The sequence below is a fragment of the Phasianus colchicus genome, chromosome 2, assembly GCF_987193195.1.
Source record: "Phasianus colchicus chromosome 2, bPhaCol1.hap1.1, whole genome shotgun sequence".
Classification (NCBI taxonomy): Eukaryota; Metazoa; Chordata; class Aves; order Galliformes; family Phasianidae; genus Phasianus; species Phasianus colchicus.
In genome coordinates, this window is record NC_143437.1 from 72,665,217 (window position 1) to 72,687,920 (window position 22,704).

The window sequence follows — 22,704 nt, forward strand, 5'->3', positions numbered from 1 at the left end:
CCCTCCCTCCATCTTTCCATCCCTCCCTCTCTCGCCCCTCCATCCCTCCGCCCGTTATCCCTCTTCCCCCCGTCTCTTTCTTCTCCGATCCCACATCCCTTTCCCCTACGTCCCCCTGCTCCCCGGCCGGCAGCTGCCGTCTCTCCGGATACCCCCTCTCCGCCGCAGGATGGCTCCGGAGACCCCCGTGGCCGCGGGCGCGCTGCTGCCCCTCCGACGCGCTCTCGCGGCGCCCCCCGGGAAGGGCAAGCGGCCCCTGTGAAGGGCAGAGGGTGCCCGGCTCCCCTCGGTCCCGATGGGAAAAGCGAGCCCAGCGCTCGCTCGTCGCGCTCGTCCTCCTTTCCTTTTTCCTACCCGGCAGGAGAAAGCAGAACCGTGCTGTGTTAGGAGAAAAAGGCGGTAAATAGGAGGAGAACACAGAGCAGTAATCACTGACTGTGTGGGAAACAAACCCCACGCTGGAGGAGTTTTTAAAAGCAGGCTTTCAAGGCTGCTCCTGCAACCTAGAGGACTTTCCAGATGTTTATTTAGGTTCAAGTATAATTATTGTGACATAAAAAATAAATGAAACAACAGCTCTGAGTGCATCGTGTAAATGGGAGAACGGTAAATCACGTCTGTCACATAAACAGACACACTGAGAGCTGGCTATCAACTCCTTATCCCCGCGCTGAACTCTCCCTGCATTATATAATGTTGATACACTGCTGTGAGGATGTCCAGGGAAAAGACAAAGCAATGGTGAAGACATGGCACTCCCCATCAGAGTGCACTGCAGCCTTACCTGCCAGGCAGTGCTTTCAGAGGCTGGTCGGTGCTCCTCTCATCAGCCCTCCAACACAATTCAATGGACGTTCAGTGCAGACATCCAATTCCCCAGTGTCAGCCTCTGTCTGAGACGTCTCCGAATTGCGTGTAGGTTATTAACTTACGGTGCTCTTCCACCCTGCCCTGTACTGTGCAGTTATCAGCAGCTCCCGCTTGTGAGACTAGGGAAGAGCAAGATTGGGTGGATTTCCATACAGCTCCACATTTCAAAGTGCTGATTTGCTGTACGGGCTTCAGTCACTGAGAGAAGCGGTCTGTGCCTCTAACAGGTGGATTCTGAGGATAGGCCTGGCCCAGAGTGTTCTGAAGACGGCGCAATTACATCTGTAGCCATGGTGGGAGTTGCTTCAAAACACTGTGAACTCACTGTCAGCATGAAGGTATTTCTGAATCCTGCTGTTCTTTAGAGCTAGTAAGAAATCCCAGGGAAAAGATTATTTACCAAAATGTGCATCTTCCTTGCAAAACTATTGAGAGAAACATGAAGACATGTTTCTGCTCTCCTCTAGCTGACAGAAATATGTAATGAGAGGCAAATCTCATCTCCCAGCTGGACGATATCTCCTCTCCGTAGGTCAGATCAAACCCTGCAATCATCAGGCACAGTGGGCAAGGAGAGGGGAAAAGGGATACTGTGAAGTTCTTAGGTCCAAATTTGGATGTTTGCAAAGCCCACAAGTGTAGGACTCAGTGCCTCATTGCTGTTCAGAAGTAAGTTACCAACAAATTCATCTTTCAGGGTTTTTCTCTTCTTTGGTCTCAGTCTTGAGATTAGATCTGAGCACCTTTGGCTTGCAGGTGTCTCTTATTTCCCTTGCCTGGGAAATAACTGGGGAGACTGATTGTCTCCCCCTCACCTTTGTGCCTTCTTTAGTAAGGGCTCCAGAAGTGACAGCAATGGAAGAGTCAGAAAAGGGGAGGGAAACTGGAAAAAGAGTAACATTTGGGCTCTGTATATGTAATGACACTTTTGAATAAGAGCTTATCTAGTGGTAATCTCTCAGATATTGGATTAGTATTTTTTAGTATAGCTAATACAGGCTTTAAGTATACTTAATACAGTCTTTAGTATAGATGGGTTTTATTGTGATTTTTTGTCCCTTTTTTTCTGTATAGCTGGAGGTGAATGGCTGCACTAGTGTAACAGGAGCCTGGTGGTTAGGGCAGTTCTTGAAAAATGGGAGACTGAGGGTGGAGACTTTTTCTCTGAGATTCAGAATAGGAAATGAACCGCGGAGGTCTCGGGTGAATGATTAGCTCTTCCCTAACTTTGACTCCAAATTTAATCTGAATCAGCGTAAGGATATATATACACACAGAATTCTTTTTTTCTCTACCAAGGTGAGTTTTTTTTTTTAAGTGTCAGTTCTTCAAAAAATTCCAGAGCTATGTTCCGATACTTGCAGGTTGTTGCAAGGTTGTAACTTGCCTTTGCAAAACATGGCTGCTGAGCTTGCTACCTTTGTCTGGAAATACATCTATGGTGTTTTCTTAAGATTCAAAATTATTTTCAGAGAGCACAGTTTGAGAAAAGGTTTCATTCACTATAAGGAAAAAAAAATGTAGATATTAAAAGAAATTTTAAAATAAATTTAAAAAAGCAGATACAGATGTAACGTTTTAAGCAGAATATTTTAAAGGTCCAAAGAAGCAGAAAATGCTCAAAAATAAAACAAATCCAAACAATCCCTTTCCCAGACAGCTCCCTAAGCCCAAATGTAGATATTTATCAAAATTATGAGGGGAAAAAAAAAAGAGTTTATTTTTCACTTAATACGGTCTGAATTTGAGGCATGTTTTTAAAGAACATCCATCAACAAACATCCAGAGTCTTACTAAGAACACATATGCAGTATAAGAACATTTATTGTTTGTATCCATACCAAGTTGATCCTACCACTGTTCGGGGCAAGGCTGCCTTTTCTGTCCACATTTCACTTTGTATGGCCCAGAACCCACACCCATGAGAGTCCTGAGTGCATTTTCCTATCTATAATTGATTTTTGGCATTGGGGTTAACTGCATCATTTAAAAATCTATCATCCTTTGCTTTACTGCTCATGATGATCATTATTTATGGTTTGCCTTAAACTTGGCCCCAATTCTACAACTGTTTTGACTGATGTCAGCACCCAGAGCTGTGCAATGAACCTTACTAACCTCAATGAGTGCAGTGGCCCATTGCGTGGCTGTGGGATGAGGAGTAGGATCTTGGATCTAGACAAGGGACTGCATTGTGCAATGAGGCACCATACCTAAAACCAGGCTGAGGTTTTAGGTATGACTGAGATAAAAATAACATGAAATTCTACCGATAGTTGAATCTCAGAAAGAACTGTGTGGTCTTAGGTTTTTTTGTTTGTTTGCGTTTTTTGTTTTGTTTTGTTTTGTGGGAAGTTTAATACATTTAGCTGTAATATAAATTTCCAGCCGGAGCCACACTTTCAGCAGGTACTAATGCCTTCATTTTGGAGAGAACGAAATGAAGTACTTTTAAAAATAACTTCTATATGGAAGTTTAGCTAGTGGGCTTTATTAAAGCTTTGATTTATTGACAGAATATTTTCTTTGTTTAGTATGATTTATTAAGAAATAAAAGAAGTTTAATTGAGATTAAGTAATCTATTGTAAATTGGAGAGTGGTGTGTGTGTGCATAGTGCCATTTTTATTAAGACTCTTTGTTAAACAGCAGTTTGATATTATACAGGACATCCAGATTTACAATGTAAGATTAGAAGCCTTTGCACTATGGCTTATAGGATTGATCCTAAAAAGTTTGTTGCTTTTACAGGCCAAGGACACTGCAAAGGCTTAACACAGGAACCCAAACTGCTCTCAGTTACCACTTCCTACAAGAGAGATTTGCCTTGCTGCACCCAGGCGCTGATTTCCACTGAAGTCAAAGGATGGCTTTGAAATATACAGCTTCTCTAATTATTACTTTCTATACCATCACTTTTTTTTTTTTTTTAAATAGATTTGAAGGTCTTCTCATACCAAAAACAAAGAACATCACATGTAACTTTATATCAGTTGGTGAAAAAAGATACAAAATAAGAAGGGAGAAATGAAACTTATTTACACCTTCTGAATTAAAGGACAGATTTAGAAAGGGAAAATATCACCAGAAACCAAACATATAGGTGCTGGTATAACTTTCTTCATATTTTAATCAAATGTAGACGAGACAAATAATTGAACTAGGGAACTTCAGTATACTTACAGATTCTCATAATATGCAGTAAATCTTTACAGTTCTACTCTCCAAGGAGATTTTTGAGTAAATAATAATGACTTTAGACTCCTGGATAAATGAAGATGGATGTACTGAGAAAAATCTAATTATGGATTTCTCCTGCCTTGCCTCTTGCCTTGTGTGCCAATATTACATCGTTGATATTTCATATATATTCCAGCAGTGGTGTACTAGTATGAAGCTTAATGCAGAAAGGTGCATAAGAACACTAACAGATTTGTTTCTTTCAATGTTAAATCTGGTGATTTTGGAAACAAAGAATGCACCAATTTCTTTTAACATTGGCTAGTTCTATCAAGTCAATACAACTACTCTGCAGACTTCAGTCTATTTCATGTATCAACAGAGTTGTTCATGAAGAACCATGTCTTTCTTTAGTAGAAGTGATTTAGAAGTATTCCTGTACTGCTGTGCCATAGCAGCAATTCTTTCCACTAAGGATACAGCTTACCTTGTGAAAGCTGATTACCCCCAAGTCAAGGAAGCTAAACAGGTAAACAAATTGAAAAATTTTGTGTTTGTTTGTTTGTTTTTGTTTTTAATGCATGTGAGTTTGTAACAGAAACCAAGACATTGCCATAACAGCTGCTCACAAAGCTATGCCAGCAGAAGTCTACAGTGTAGGCACAGATTAATTTCAGACTGACACAGCAGAATACTGGAAATGCTGAGTGCATACTTGGAAGAAAATACCTGAGAACCCAAAGTATCTGGTAGTTTTCACTGTTAACACTGAGGGGAATTGACTTGCTCCCATTTTGTGTTAGAGTCCAGTGTGTGTGTGCAAAGTTTAGGCATTGAAAAAAATGAAAGTTTTCTATTTGAAACATGGTGTCATGAACTAATGGAAACAAGCAAAGCATTCAACTCCATGGTAACCTTTTATACAGTATCTTTTAAGGGACATACTAAGCTTTAATAGTCTTTTCACCCTTGGGAGAGTTAATCCTGTTCTCTCTGAGTGTTTTTATTCACTAACCATTGCAGCTGCTAATGATTAATCATAGACCTATATCTTTGTTCTGACCTCCTCTGTAACATTCCTGACTTCATTCTTTTGTCTGGAAGAATCATAAGTTTTTTGAACTCACCAACCATCTTTTTGTTCTTACATTTTACAGTATGTAGGAGAACAGAGTCACGGTTCACCAGTATGGCTAATGTGTCAACTCCAAACCCTGCACTGACAGTAGTACTGCAGTTTGTTGGCTCCCCTATACTTGAATAATATTGTATATGCACATACTGTCTCTAATTAATTTGAATCATGTGACGGTGGCAGGACTGTTGGCAGCATGAATAACAAATGGCAAGATCAGGTCCTACCATATTCCTTCTAAATACCTAATTAAATATACTATTACATTTTATAAATTAGGATCTAGATACTACTGTCTGATTTCATATAAATTCTAAATTCCTCCCTGAAATTTTCTCCAGAGAAAATCAGTGAATATGTGGTTTTATTTATTTATTTATTTAGAAACACAAGTTTCTAAGTGGTTAGCACAATAAATGTATCTTCCCCCTTTTAAAGTTGCTATAATGACTCATGATTGGCTCAAATTTCTCAGAATGCATGTCTAAGGTAAAGTGTCTTGTTCTCTGTCAAGACTTTTTAGCTGTGCTGAGTTGTAGAAACATGCTAGTCAGAATATGAATTAATGATTGATATAAAGGAATACAACTTCTTCAAAATTAATGACATTTATTTAAATATTCTTTTCTCTATGTTTAATGATGGAAGAAAGTTAGAAGTCTTATCCTCTGTATTACTCTTGATGAGGAATATAGTCTCTGGAACATCTGAAACCTTCATTTGTTTTGAAATGATGACACTGAAAACAAATGCAAGCAAATGACAAAAAAAGCAAGAAACAGAAATGCCATTTCATATTCCAGAATGTAAACAATTTTCACTCTGTAATTGCAGTTTGCTCTTTTCTTCTTCTTTGATCTGTTTATTATTTGATTTATGATAGAGTAGAAATCCAGGCCAGTGTTTTAATTTATATTCATTAGGCAGCAATGCAGATATACAGTATTATAAAAATTATACATAATAGTCACTTATCATTAATTTTCCTGGGGAAAAAAGGCACACTATAGTACCCCAAAGATTTTTGCTGCATGTTCAGTAACTGCATGCTGTATACCTTATGGCATGTGCCAATCATGAAAGGCAGCCATGTAAAAAATTTGTTCTTAGCCAGGATGAGACAACATTGACTTAGTCTGATGCCTGCATATCAAGGACAGACAGTATGACTCAGAAATAGTTCTCTGTGGGAAAGAATTCTTCCCTTTTCCTATCTAGCCTGTTGTTTGTATCCTACCTTTTGGAAAGGCAGCCAAAGAAGTATTAAGGACTTATGCTTATGATAAATTTGCCACTTCTCTTGGTATGCTGCAACAATGATAAACTACACCCACTGCTATTTTTTTTTTTCCTTCCACCTATTTCATATTCTTCTATATCCACTTCATCCAGAATATTGTTATGCTACTGTCTGCCAGACTAAGTGTTCCACATATCAGAAATCTTCCAGGTCCTTAGAGATCATAATCAAGTTGCCTTTTAAACTTCTTTTTGAGTTATTAAATAACTTGTGAATCAGGACAGTAGGTCTCGTGATGGTTCTGTCTTATGGTGGTACTAAAGTCAATTTTTGGCTCAGATACTTGGAAGAACTTCTTAAGAATGTCTTTATATTTAATTATATAATTAATTATTTACAAACACACATTCCTAAAAATGATAGAAAAGATCAGCTCTTTCCCCTCAAAATTGTCTTCACATACCTGATTCTTCTGATTAGCTGTAGCCTGAAAGGTGTTTTGTCTACATTACCCAGATGCTGCAGTATGGGATATACATATAATCAACATTCAGATATTTGAATAGATTTCTCACCTTTGTTTTGTAATGTTTCAAAGCGTTTAGCTCAGTGTATCTTCCTGATAGCCCCATGACATAAAATAGTATTATCTTCTGGTCCTTTTGCAAATCCTCATAAAAATGATTTTTGATTTTTTTGTGTCTAAAATGTTTAAAAACATGGCCCTTGGTGGCTTTGTTTTCAGAATATTGTGATTGCTGTAGCTCCATATCCAGTATACAACTCAAGTATACTTTCGCTTCAAGTATACTTTCGCTTGCAGATGCGAACATTCAGCACTTTTATAAATTTTCCTATATTTTCTGTTGAATATTTCCAAAATTTCTTTCTTCTTACTTTCCTTTCACTCATTAACCTCTGTTGTTTTTTTTTCCCCCGGTCACTTTATATCACTCATTATTCCCCCTATCACCCACTTAATGTGGTCAGGAACTCTCCTACCTGCATCTCTTGCACTCATCCTTATCCACTCTTTTCTCTTTAGCTTCAAATTCTTTCTGTAATCTGCAAAATCTATGTTGTCTTACAGCACAATGAAGACACATCATTTTGGAAGTAAGTGAATGATCTTGCTTTAGTTGACATTTATCCACACTGTTGCTTTGAACCAATAGGTCACCTCAGTGTGGTCAGCTATCTAGAAAATAAATGATCAGGTGTACTACATCATGCATTGGTGCTAAGGTCTTTTTCTTGCAATTTAGATAGTCAGGAATTGAGTTTGTGCAGAGCATTTGAGCAGGGAGGGTCTAGCAGGGGGGGCAGACTATCCCTCCCCAGTGGGGAGACTGGCACATCTATGGACTGCCTACAGAATACAAATCCAGCCATGGTCTCAACTAGGCAGAAACTTCCTTCCAAAAAGAATGTGGTGGCTCAGATGTAGTGCCTGCCCAAGAATGCAGCTGTTCAGATATTGCTTCTAGTGAAGGACAGCAGGATTCTACCTGCATGAGGTGTGAGCAGGTGTATGATTTGCTGAGCATGGTGGCAGAGCAGAGGGAGGAGATGGAGAGATTAAGAAACGTCAGGGAGTGTGAGCAGGAGATAGACTGGTGGAATAACTCTGCAATACCTGTGTGAAAGACACTACGATGATACACCCCAAGTAGTGGTGGACCCCCTACCCTGTCACTGTCAAGCAGAAAGAGGGGCCCTAAGAGATAGGGAGGAATGGAAAAAGGTCCCTCATCAGTGATACAGGAAAAACTCCTCTATCTATCTTGATTCCCCAAGTGTTCTTGTATAATAGGACTGAGACTCTATCTTAAGGGACAGGTAAGTGAGGATGCAATCTAAGATCCACCCAGGAGGTTGGCTAGGGCAAGGAGGTCGACTTCACACCTCAAGACTGCCTCCACCAAGAAGGAAAGAAGGGTAAACACTGTAGACGTCTCCATTCTGAGAGGAATGGAGGACTCGATAATCCGCCACATCCTACCCATAGGGAAATGTGCTGCCTCCCTGTGACCCAGGTCAGAGACATTATTAAAAAACTTCCTGATCTGGCTCAACCCTCTGATTATTACCCTTTTCTAATAGTTCAAGGGGGTTGCAATGAAGTCACTGAGAGAAACTTGAGGGCTATCAAATGGGAGGACCAGGAAAATTCATGTGTGGCTAAGGGGCCGCTGCCATTGCAAGATTTATTATTTTTATTTTTATTTTTATTTTTATTTTTATTTTTATTTTTATTTTTATTTTTATTTTTATTTTTATTTATACAATGGAGCAGTTTATTTGGCACCTGGCCTGATGGCTGCAGATGTGTCTCACCTGTCTCAAAGAGGGAAACAAATCCTAGCCCAGGAGCTGGCAGAACTCTTTGAGAGGGCTTTAACCTAATGGGGAAGAGCATAAAACCAGGCTCACTGGAGACAAACCTGGGGTAACAATTTTGGGTTTTGGGGGTGAGGCAAATGGTTCAGCTGAAGTCTATGTACTCCAGTGCATTCAGCATGGGCTACAAACAGAAGCTGGATGCCATCATGCAGCAGGCAAACTATGACTTAGTTGCCATTATTGAAACACGGCAGGATAACTCCCACAAGTGGAGTGCTGCAACGGATGGCTATGGACTCCTTAGAAGGGATAGGCAAGGAAGGAGAAGTAGTGGCATGAGCCAGCAGTGTGTGCCCAGGTGGCTAAAAAGGCCAAGGACATCTGGCCTGTATCAGAAATAATGTTGCCAGCAGGAACAGGGAAGTGATTGTCCCTCTGTACTCAGCTCAGGTGAGGCTGTACTTCAAGTACTTCAGTTTGGGGCCCTTCACTATGAGAAAGCCATCAAGGCATTGGAGTGTGTCCAGAGAGTGACGACGAAACTGGTGAGGAATCTGGAGTACAAGCCTTATAAGGAGAGGCTGAGGAAACTGGGATGGTTTAGTCTGGAGAAGAGAAGATTTACAGGAGACCTTATTGCCCTCTACAACTACCTGGAAGGAGGTTGTGGTAAGGTAGGTGTTGGCCTTTTCTCTAGGGTAACGTGCTAACACTGGAGGGAGTGGTCTCAAGCTGTACCAGGGGAAGTTTGGATTGGGTATTAGGAAAAACTTCTACTCCAAAAGAGTGGTCAGGCACTGGAATGGGCTGCCCAGGGAGGTGGTTGAATCACTATCCCTGGAGGTGTTCAAGAAACGTGTGGATGTTGTAATAAGGAAGATGGTTTTGTGGACAATTTTGGTGCTAGGTGGACAGTTGGGCTAGATGATCTTAGAGGTCTTTTCCAATCCTGGTGATTTTATAATTCTGTGATTCTATGAATACGTGATAAAGCATTCTCTTTCTCAGACTGTCAGGATGTATAAGCTTATGGGAAATTAGAATAAGAGAGGATTCATTCCAACTAATTCAGGCACTAAACAAAGTCCTCTAATATAGGAATCTGATCAACATAGGATTCATCTACAATCAGTAATGATAGAAAGGGTCTTTTAGGAGGCAAAAATTCCTTATTACTCATATATATAGAGAGAAATTGGGTTGATTGCAATCTTACAGTTGATTATTATAAAAATCTTATAATAGTAAAAAATAATGTATTTTAAGTGCTAAACAACAACAACAAACTAGTGTTTAATTTCAATTTTAATCATCTTGTAAAAATCCTGCAAAGTTATTATTATTAGATCAATTACAGTGATATGTCATTCATAGTCCAAATTACATATTCAATATAAAGAATATTCTGATTTCCACTTTCCCTTCACCTTCAGAAGTCATTGGTTTCAGTCAGGGTGTGCACATGGGCGTGTGTGTGGGGATTACTTCCATACTCAACATCTCAAGTCCTTTGACAGGAGGAATGTAATACTCATTGTTTTTTCTACCACAGCCGAGGGTGAGTCTGGGGCTAGTTTTATTTCCTAACAACTAGTTCTTTCTTCTTTGTTCTTCAGTGTTAACTTCTGAATTTACTTTAGATGTTATGTACTACGTAGACCAGGCACTTGTTTCCTTGTTCTTTTTGTGACTCATAAAACAAATTTCACCTAATTTCAGAAGATGTACTTCTTTAAACATCAGTAATGGATAATGGACAAGTTGTGTATAACTCTGAAGCCTCTGGGCTTGTGTTCACATTTCCATGGTTTTTGCTAGCATCTTTGCATTGTACTGCACCACAGTATTATTCTGGAATCACCTGTAGTCCTTTCTACACAGAATAGTTACCGAAATAACAGCCATAGCCAGTATCTATTACTTACAGGAAATATATCAACGTTATTGAAGAAGCAGGTGTAGCAGCACAAAGTTAAGCAGGGCTAAAACGCATACCTGGCCATTAGGAAATTCTGGTTTTGACTAAACAAGTTAAGCAAAGCCTTTAACTAAAAAAGGCAAGTCTGACTTGTCTAAGAGTCTGACAAGCCCCAGTCCTGAGGCCTTGCAGTTACTAAAAAGCTTAACATAAGCCATGGTGGTGATACTGTATTTACTCGGATACAAGTACACACCTTTTACCTCATTTGGGAACCTAAAATTAGAAGATATGGGTTTAAGCTTTAGTGAAAAAACTACAGACATGCTATTACTAGTGGTGAGGAACAAGAAGGTGTGGTTTTCAGTATGTCCGAGTTACGGAAAACATTTTAAGATAGGCAGTATATATCTTAGGAATGCTTCTAGCAGTCATCAAATACAATTAGTCCAGAAATCCTGAAAAGAATAATGTGATTTCCGTTCCACTCCATTTTCATTTTTAAGATTGAATAATTGTCTATGAATGGTCAAGAATTACATCCATACCATAGAAGTTGCAAGGTAAAATTGATATCTCACCAACCAGACAATAATATCTTTTTTTCCCCCAGGTCTTTAGTTGTAAGTCACTACTCAAAGACATGACCTAATTGCTTGGCTTGTGATGGTCAAAGTCTTCAGAGCCTTACAATTAATAAATAAATACAGGTTGTACCACAAGGCTGAGAGAAGGAAAGGCTTTGCTAGACAATTTACAGTGGGAAGTATAAGTCATGCCTGTATCTTTATCTGGTTGTCTGTTCAGCATGGTGTGGGCAGATTCTAGCTCCACCTTTCCATATGGACCATAGTAACAGTGTGGCATGCACCTCTGTCAGCACTGTGAAATTCCAGAAGGTAGAAATAATGCAACTTGTGCAGGGTTCTGAGGTGTCTCTACCATAAATACTCTGATTTGATAGATCTTCAGGATCAAAATCTCCAGGTGTAGTTTTGTCTTGTCTGCATGTGGGATGGTACAATTTTGTCTTTTGATGTTCACCTCCAGTATGCTGAGCACACTCCAGTACTGGAAAATGTTTGTATTTGGGAGATGAGGTCAGAAGGATGCTGATGGAGCATTCTGACAAAGCAGTTTTTCTGCAGACAAAGAAAGACGCTGAAAATACTATGTATGTCTTTGGAATTCCAGCCAAATATTTAAGCAAGAAAGTAAAACTATGTAGCACAGAATGAGATTCCAGGCCTATGCTCACAACAGTGCCTTCTTTTAAAGACACTGGGAGTCACCTATCTATATCCAGAGGCAGAAAGCAGTCTTTAAAAGTAATTAAATTACTCTTGCTTATTGCTGTCATCTGATTAGCATGGTGAATTGATGCAGCCAGTGGGAAACTACTCAGCAGGCCACACAAAGCACTTTGTAAAATGTGTACATATTCAAAATCTTGCAAGTCTTTGAAACCTCTGAGGATCACACAATCTCTAGCAAACCAATGAGCTGGGATCAAACAGTTTCTAGCTCAAGGCATTGGCTGCAAACCATCTTAAACTGCAACAGCATACAATTGATATAATAAGTGCAGCTCTTGAGTAATGAACAGATATTGCAGCTGCTGTACAGAAATGTTTAAAAGTACTTATATTTTATGCATAACATATTAGATGTGTAACTGTAAAGTGATGTTTTGATATCTCAGTACTTAGGAATACGTTGCAAAACTGAGTACAAAAGATGTGAAAGTCTGAGATGACTATTTCATAAAGCTCTTTTTAATCTGTACGTAGAAGGGGTCAGAGAAAACTCTGGTATTTTTTGCTGTTTGCTGTTGTTGTTGTTGCTTGAGGTTTTTCTTTTTGTCTAATTTTTTTAAAGATTGAAGATAACATTTTCTTCTCTTAATTTAACACATTTTAGCAAAAAATATTCATTCCACAAATGAAACCCTAAAGAAAATAGGCTAGATTTCTGGCTGATGATAGTGGTGTCATTAAAACACGCCAAGGTATTTGTGTGGAAGCAGGCTGCTCTATAGATTCATCTAACATTACTTATTCTTTATGAGCTCTCCTCTGGATACTTGTGCTCATTGCATTGTTTTCAGTTACCAATCAAATTCCTTACCTCAAAAGAAAACCATAATTTTACTATAGAACAGTAACATTAAATGAAGGTTCATCTTACTTCCAACTGCATTACTCTACACTGAAACAATTAGATCTGCCGTATTCTATTAAACTGTGAAACCATAAAGCATTCTGATAGAAAATATCATCAGGCTTAAATATTTTCAAGCTTGTCTAAGATGTTATGCTCCCCCCATGGCATTTCCTACTGTTTGGGTGTCTCCAAACCTGGGATATAGACATGCAAATATATTTTTGCTTGATTTGAAATTACTGTAAATATACGACATGACGGCCTTTGAGCTACCATTACTAATTATAACATATCCAAAGCTACTGATGGAGAAGGTGTTGGAATGGGTGAAATTTTCACTGATTAGTGAAACCAAAAATGAGATTTGTGTATTTCTAACTTGGTTCCTAAACCACCCTACACAAGAAATAATCAGTGATAGATGGCCCTGTGCCTAATACCAGTTGTTTTTCTTTCTACATTGAGTTATTTATGCTGGACTGAAGCTAGGGTGATAGAAAAGAGTTACTCAATAGAATTTTCTCTCTATCCTACCACAAACCACTAATGAAGAAGGCTGCACACGGGTGCAATATGTTAATTGAGATTTGAGCTTTAAGCTTTGATAACTAATGGGTCAACAATTTATTGTATGTACTCAGACTTTGCTAGGCTATCTCCAATTGTCTGATACCCCATTTATTCTTAGCTTGTTGTTGGAATGAATTTTAGGAGGGAGTTAAATGACCTCAGCAATTTTCTTTGACAGCTTTTTTTGATCTTTTAGACATAAAAGCTTACATAATATCATTTTGATAGGCCAAATTCTCCTCCAAAGCATTCCTGGAACTGCCTCTTTGTGACAGATACATCCAATGTATCTACTGAGAGATACTGAAGTGCTAATGTAAAAGGTGCTCCATTATTAGTTCAAATTCAGATAATACATGGCTAATATATGTGTTGCATATATGTATTTACAAAATGATTTTGATCAATTGTATGATCAGTATTAGATTGTTGTAGAGTTTTCTTCTGATAATTTTCTTCTGTGTTAACAACACCAGAAAGAGAGATCTTTTTGCAGTTATGTACCATGTCCTAAATTTTTTTTCTCTCTTATTTTTGTAGGATTTAAATTGAGTTCCAAGATGCAGCTTAGATTTGATACCTGATTATTGCTAAGTATGAAATCAGTCATAAAGGCTACATCTCTACAGACTATTGTGAAGGTCAATATTTTAGAGAATGTTGTAGACATTGAGTTGGCTCCAAAGTATCTTTAAGACAATGAAAGATTTCTATTAGTTTCAGTGGTTTTGGAACATTTCCAAAGCTATATTGACTGAAATCAGTAGGAAAACCCTTTCAGCCTCCAGAACTAGCCTACTTAAAACCTCAGTGATATATAGAGGAATTAAGGAAATAAACAAGGAAGTACATCTTCTGTTGACATTGGACTCATAGCTTCTTGTGCAACTCTGTTTTGTAACTCAGAAAAGTGCTATGTTTACTGTTTCTTTAACTTCCAGTGAGAAGCAATATGAAGAAATGGTTTTCTTTGCATTTTTCTTGAATGCTAGTCGATTTTTCTTTGTAGTTGGAAAAAGGTTTATACAAACTTAAAGTCTTTAGATGAAAATTGGATGTCTTTGTAACTGCTGAGGTAGATTCTACTTCAGTTAGAAAGTAGAGGACTCAGTAGTGCTAATTTGCAGCGCAGGTACTAAGGTTTCTTTTTACTACAGGAATTATTAGATGAAATTATTTGGCCTGTCCTAGGCAGCAGGTCAGACTAGAGCTGAATGGTCCCTAGTGGCCCTAAAATATGAGTCTGTAACTTGTTCTGTTAGTTGCCACTTAAGTTCTTAACACCATTACTTAGAGTAATTTATAATTCTAACAGTTAGTTCTGTAAGTCTGAAATTACTGCATGAAATACTATTTTGAGGAGCTGTTTTTCCCCCTTCACCAAAATCTCAGAGAATTGAGACTCACACTGGGAATTTTGGCTCTGTGAAGCAGTGTGCCAAACCACCTTTTCAACTCTACTTACCAGCATCCCATGGATAAAGTAAGTACATTTTCCACACAATGATAAAAGAAATAGCTTAATGACTAGGAGAGATTGCCCCAGAACAGGATTCAGAAACACAGGATACAGAACTGCTAGGGCAATTAGAAGTTGTAGAAAGAAAGAAATTGGCTTAAGGCCCTCTTCCTTGTGAGATAGAGATGCCTATGTCCAAGCTGGTTATACACACCTTTGAGCACTCATAAATTATTTTCTGGGTCTAGGTATTGAAGGTATTTAAATCAGGTCACTTCAATCCTTTTTTTTTTTTTTAATTTGTAAAGGATTAAAATACCCAAATTTTGGTATTTCTTTCTCCATTTGCTGTCCCAACTTTGCTATCAAACCATAGAATATGATGTGACGTACTATTATTAGTCTATGGTGAGTATGTCACTCTTACTCATATAAATCCTTTAAATATTTATTCCAGGCCAGTGCTCAAATTTACTGTGTACTAATTCATGCGTACGGTCTCTAGCCCAAGGTCAATGCAAAGTGAATGTGTTGATTCTCAGATGGTCAGGGATATCTCTTCCTGTGGGTTTATACCATGTGATCAGAGCATATGCCCTAGATCAGAACCCCACAGCTAAGGAAGAGTAAAGGTGTTTGTGTGCACCGCTGCATTTTACAAAGTAAACAGACAGAGAACTGAACTGTTTGTTGCTATCAAAATTAAGTAACAGAATGCCATGGGGATTTTGCTGACAGAAAAGAGGGTCTTTACGTGACTCCCATGAGGCAATTTTGCAATTAAGTGCCTGAAGAGGCAGCTGTTGACCAAAAAAGCCTGCTCCTCATTCTTGATTTTTAATTTTTTTCTTTTGGTCAAAAATCCTCTTTTAAAGTCAGTATTTAAAACTTGAGATAAAGTCTGCACCTGTACATCCCCTGTTCTGATGAGGGGCCAGATTGCTGCAGGTGCACATAGGCACTGCACCAGAAGCAATCCCCAGATTCCCTTCCAGCAGACAGAGGCAAGAGAAAAGGCTCTGGAGATGAGTTCAGAGAAGTGAGTCATGGTCCTCATTACTGGAGATGTAGTGTGTTCTCTCTCCAGTGGCTAGTTTGAAGCATGGCCTAGAAGAACAAAAGGTGTCCTGCTGTTAATGAAACCAGTCATGGCTTTTTGGAGTGTTTAGTAATACTAGTAATACTTTGCTAAGCCCCTTTCACTTGAGAACAGGCATCGTTTTAACAGTTTGTGTACATGTATTTTCAAAATGAGACAATATATGTGACCTCTGATTCCTTGAGAGAATACACTTGGGAAACTGACTCATGAGGCTTATTTCCATGTCGCAGGCTTAAACCTAGGAATTCAAATGTAGAATTTAGTAAAACCAAATAAATACAAGAGCTGACTCAAAAACTTTTCTCTTTCTCTTCCCTGGTAGAAAATGGAAACCTAAATCCTAGACTGGCATAGAAAAAAAATAAAAGTAAGTTAGAATTAAGAACTTAGGGTTTTTGACAGAAATACTAGAAACGCCATCTGTACTCTCAGTCAGCACACACTGGCACTACTGTATTGATATGACTGACAGCAGTGAAAATAGTCTGACTTCTCATCAGACAGTCTGACCATCATGCTTCCTTCTAATCAGGATCCTTAATGTGGCAAATAGAAATGACATGTTTAACTCTAAAATGGGTTTATACATGCAGATGTGTATATGTATCTGATAAACAGAAAACTGAAAATCTTTTAAGGATCAATTATTTCTCAGGAAAACAGAACATGCTTCTAGCTCATTTCTGGCACAGACATCTATCAAACAATAACAGGGCATCTGTTGAATGGATACGCACATGCAATGCAAGCAGGCTTAATTTTTATTTGTTGCTCATAAAAGATGTTGCCACAGTTATATATATTCTGTTTGGTATAAACATAGAAATGAATAAATGAATAAAGTATGGTTACAATGAATAAATGCCAATAAAGATTGTGATTAAACACACAGCAACACAGCGGGAATTTCGATAGATTGAAACTGTAGTCACATATACTCAAAAGGGTGTTAACAGTATGTTTCAGACTCCCTGCCATTGGTTTGAAGAAACAAGAATGCCCATTGCCCAAATGCTTCCCAAATCAAATAACTTTATAGACTGAATTTCTTCCTGAGGGAAATTCAGGTACTGATTATTATTGTTAGCATAGAGTTCTGCTGCTTGATTTATTTGAATGGTTTGTTCATTACTGGTCTTTTAGGGGAAATGTTTAGATGCATTAATAAAGAACATATGTGCAAGAGTACGAATATGGCTTAACTAATAAGCAGAGCGGTACAAAGGTTTTGATTACAGACTTACTAAACATAAGAATGGAGACTGATCCTAATCCTAAATTTATGGAAGAAATTACCCCCTATATCAAAGTTGAAACATCATGTTCCTTAGGAAAGCGTAGCATGATTTTTTTAAGTAAAAGATATTAAACAATCAAAATGTTTTCACCACATTGTTACTCAAGTTGTCCAAATGTATTTGCATCCCCCTAATAATTATTCTGTATCCATTCTACTAAGAAATTCCTTGTTACAGTAGTTATCAGTTGATTTCAGTGTTTAGTAAATAATTGAAAGTGTAGGATGCTTCAATTTTACAATATTGAAATGAGATCTAATGAGATCTATGGCTAAAAAGAAAATATATATTTTTAACATGCTCAAGATCTTATGATGCTCTAAGGGTAGTACAGTAAATCTGATGACTTACAAGTCGTTAATGTTATGTGTACTGACAGATGAACTTGATTTGTCTAGGTAGAGCTAGTGTAGGTATTGCATAAGACATCAGTTTGGTTTAGATGACCAACTGTTCTGCTCAAGGAAGTGTCTGATGATTTATCTAAATGTGAAAATGAAAGGAGTTGTGTATTATTTTTTGTAAATATCATCTGTCTGAATTGTTATCTGTTTGGTAATAACTTTCCTGAAGCCTAGGAAATTATTAAAATTAAAATTAAAATTAAAGGAAGTGGCAGGAAAGGTGAAATGCAGTTTCCCAGAGAAGACCATCAAAGTTTATTACATTTGCTCTTTCGATTGCTGATGGCATAGGTGGTCAGCATTTAAGCCACAAGCTTTCTGGCCTTAGTAAGAAGATGGCAGAAACACAGCTGAATCCTCCCTGGCTGCTATCTCCAGCCAGCATCCTTCCTCTCTCAGCCCAGGGGAAGAAGCAGGGTAGACCAGCTAGAGCAATGGGCAGGCTGTCTGAGCTCGTGTAGGCAAAGACACCGTGTTTCTTTGTTGTGTTAATACACTCCTAAATCTTGTGTCCTACTTGGCAGTTACATGCTACTTTGACTTTAAGATGCTGGTCTTTAGTCATTTTAATCAGCTGCTGCCAGATGCTCAAAAAGTCTAAGTGTTGGCAAATACTTGCTAAATGCTTGCATACCAAAAGCGTAGCTGAAAAATCCAGTCACAATATTGTGAGTGGCACACACCCACTTTGGTTTACCGCAAGTTTAAATATTTCCCCAGCATTTTTTTTTTCCTTGTTCTCATTGCTTCTGCTTCCGCTCATGTGTCTCGATAGTCAATTCCAATGTTTTTTTTTTCTTCACCCCCCCCCCCCGTTAAATATCCTATGAGCCCCTTCCCATCAATAGGGTCAATTACAGGACAGATAATCTGTTCTTTGCAAGAATTATGGATTGTTTCTAGAGAAGTAATGGCAGCTAATTGATTTTTTTTTTTTTTTTTTTTTTTTTTTTTCCTGTGTCCTCAATTCATGGTGAATGTGCTTTTGCCAGAGCATAACTCAAGGCCTTCCAATCTCGGGCCTTTAACTAGTCAGAGTTTCAGTTAGGGTAGATTTAAATCACTTCTAAAAGCAGTTTAAAGACTACTATTTGTTGTTGGGAAATGTGGCAATACTGTTTGACAAAAGCTCTGATTAATTCTTTAGTGAAAGAACACTGAGTGTGAGCAGGACAGTAAATGCTACGGTGCAATTACTAAATAGTGCATATACCTCACCTGAAAAACACAACTGGGAGGAAAAATGAGGTCATTAAAATAGTTTTACCTCCCAGCTGTGACCATAAAAGGAATTTCTAGTACATTCATGACTTAAGTGTACAAAGTGCAGATCTGACACCTTTTCAAAAACATTTACAACTGGAAGAACTGTTCTTACTACAAGGGAACGTAAGCATTCTATTTTATTTTATCTTATTTATTTTATTAGTTTATTTTTATCAGCAAATGTTAGCAACCCTTGAAAACACAAAGAAATTTGGTGTCCCTAAGCCAGTATCTCTAAACATTAACGACCTTATCATACACATGGGTTTGCACAATTTGAGACAGTACAACATATGTCTCCCTTCATTATGATGTATATAAAGCATTAAAAGTTTAGCGTAGCTTAATAATCATTAAAATTAACATATTTTAAAAGCGTTGCTAATGATAAGAAGAAAACCTCCTGATGTTAATAGAGTAAATCATAATGGAGCACTTCCTAAACTGTAATTTTAATCCTGATCAATTTTTGATGATTTAAGAAGGATCTGACCCTATCTCTTTGTTGTGCTACGGCACAAAGTTCATCAGAATAAAAATGTATGTATAACTGATGCAAAACTGCAGAAGTCTTTCCCTAAACAAACTAATGAGTGGAAACCAAAGGAAAGAAAGTGCAAACCCAGATCCTAACACTTCTGCCTACCTGGGTTCTCAAGGGAGCTCTTCAGTGGTGTACACAGGACTATGTATCTCCAGAGAAACTCTCTCTGCATAGTTATGAGAAGTGATAATGTAAGCAGAATCTGTATGTAGAATGAAAAAAAGACCTAGACAGATGCTGAACTAACTGAAGGTGCAACCTTGCATATAGCAATTCCTTCCCTGAGAGGCACATTTAAAGTTGTTGCATTTACTTCTAATGTTACTGAAAGTTTACAATCTGTGCATGTTTTGAAATAAACCTCTCAAGACACTGTTAAGTCAACAGTGAAGAAGCAGAAGGGATAAGGTCCTCTCAGTCCTGGAGCAGAAACTTCTTTAAAATCTTCTATATGCAGTTCTGGTATAGCTCAGTGTTACCAAAAGCCAACAGTAAAAGAAAAAAAAAAAAAAAACACACAAAAAACCCATGCATATATTTTCTGTACATGATTGTCTCCCATAGTCTTTTCTATTAAAATGCAAGAAATACTGATCCTCACCTTCAAATTTTACACACACAGTAATGCACAGTGAAAGCAACAGAGGACTGAGGTTTTTTAAAGCCTCTTAAATGAAAGTGAAATATGTGACACTGTGAGAAAACAAACTTCGTGAAGTCAATGAAAGATTGAACAGGGAAAAGCAGCTGACTAACAGTAGTAAGACTAGAGCAGCATGTAAAACTGTTGCTGAGTAGAAAAAGAGGTGTTCTGCCACTATGTAAGATCTTGAGGAACACCAGGACAGTAGAAACTCTGAAAAGAAACTGTCTTCTTCCTTCTAGAATGAGGGTTAGGGTGTGAGGGGAGATGAGAGAGCAGCTGTTTATTATATCTGGGCTACTCACAGAGGAGACATCATCTTTCCTGTTTCTTCAACACGGTTATTCCAAATTTGAGCCTGAATTGTTTCTAATCAAAGTAAAAGCCCAGAGGACCAATTTAACATAGCTCAATTAGTTTATTGATCAGAGCTATGAGACCATAGCTAATCAAAACCGTAACACATGCATTACTGACCTCTTCTTGGATATCCCAGCTGCTTGTAGGAACCAAAGCATATTTTTCATGTTGAGTACTACTCATATCTTTCTTGTTAATGAGGCAACTCTGTGGGAAAAACGTAACATCTTTTTGATGCTTATCACAAAATGAGTGTTGTCTGCAAATACAGCACGCAATTTAAAGATATGGCAATATTTTACCATTTGCAGTGTTTTTTCATTTTGAGCATACAAAGCCCAACCACAACTTTTTATGCTAGAGACTGGGAAATGTCAGAGTTTAATTGACAAGTTACCATCAACAGCAGGAAGGATCATAATTGATCAATATTTAAAAACAGCTTTGGTAACATAGAATGATATTTTCTGTTGGTGAGAGTGCAGGGTAGGCATTGTCTTGCATTATCTGCAGGACAGACATATACTGTAGATAGAGCTTCGGTAATTTTTGGATATGTCAGTAAAGGACCACTTTCACCTGCAACATTATTGACAATGTTATAAGCTTGCTGATGATCAAAGTTTCTCAGTAATTTCTGGCTTAGTACTCCTGGCTGCTTAAAATATGGTAAAACTAAATATCTTTGTTTGCCTTATGGGTAAATTGGTTTATATATGTTTTATTTTCATAGAATCATAGAGTATGCTGGCTGAAAAGGATCCATAAGGATCATTGATTCCAACTCCTGGGTCTGCATAGGAACCCCAAAATCACACCAGACGTCTGAGAGCATTGTCCAGATGCTCCTTGAACACCGGCAGTTTAGGGCCATTACCACTGCCCTTTACTAAAGAGCCTTTTGGGGTTTTCAGCTAAAATAGTTCAGATATTTTCAGAGGACAAAACTAATACTATTTTTCCCATTAAATATCATCTTAAATGTATTTCACTAGGCCTCTGTGCTATGGAGCAAGAATCTGATATTTGACAGGGCGATTTCTGAGGTAGTAAGAATATTATTTTTTTGCCAGTCTTATAAAAACTTCTTCCAATTTGAACAAGCTGTAAGATTTTTAAATACTATGAATTTAATTATGCATGAATTGTTTGAATGCACAGTTTCTGTTTGCTGAATATGCTCTGGATTCAGCCTGATCCCAGTTACCTCCTGAGTTAAAGCCCTGTCCTGAATGTATGGGCATGTTGCAGCCTGTTTCGGAGCATATTCCTGCATCCACCATTGCTCATGCCTTTTGGGCATTGCTGTGGTTCCTGTTTCTGTAACTGACTTCATGTGTAAAGTCTGGCTCTAAGTAGCCAGGAAGAAATGAAGAAAACAATTTTAATTGAATGGATGCAGAGAAGATGGGAAGGGATAGGTGAGAAAATTATAAGGGAAAGGAGAAGCTGCAGCAGAATGGGAAAAAAAAACAGAAGAGCCAAGGGAGAGGAATAAGGAGAAGCTAAAAAGCAATACGAGAATAGCTCAAAAGCACTCTCCTTTGGAAGCTGAGCAGCTCTTTGATCACGCGGCTGGATATTGCTGCCATACTACCAAATGCATTTTTCTATCCCTCTCAGCATGGTGACCCACACAGAAGATAACAACCTTTTGCAGATACTTGCTAATCTTTTCTTTTAAGTGTTTGAGTGCACTGTGCTGCCTATCTGAATCCCTGCTTGATCCTGTGAAGAGAAGGCTCATGAGGCAGGGTCCTACAGGAAAATCTTTTAAATAATACATACAGGCTTCTACAAGAAACCTTATTTATGTCATTGTTTAACTTCTGAGATAATCTGCTTTGCAATTTCAATATTGTTAACAGAGAATTTTGGTCAGAATATCCATGTATCTATGCAACTATCTGCAATCTCTTTGAAGCTAGCCTTTGCTTTTTTCCAAACAGCTGAATTTTAGACTCATCTGGAAGACAAGCTAACAATGTCTTCTGTTTTGCTTTTTTTTTCTTTTTTTTTTCCTTTTTTTCCTTTTTTTCCCCAACAAAGTACCTTGAAAAGAGAGGATTTTTACTGGCTTATTTTATGATTGAACCATTATTCTTTGCCTATATGCCTGGTTATTTTCTAAAGCATACAGTTCTAATAAACATAGCCTCCCAAAATCATAATTTTTCTATTGTGCTGCTTTCAGCTTCTTGATTGAATGC

The 22,704-nt window shown here is 38.0% G+C and overlaps 1 protein-coding gene across 1 annotated transcript in view; it reads right to left on the reverse strand.

Annotated features, from left to right (window-relative positions):
• Positions 1-22,704, reverse strand: part of LOC149919106 (uncharacterized) — a 278,061-nt gene that overhangs the window by 245,755 nt on the left and 9,602 nt on the right. The window lies entirely within an intron of this gene.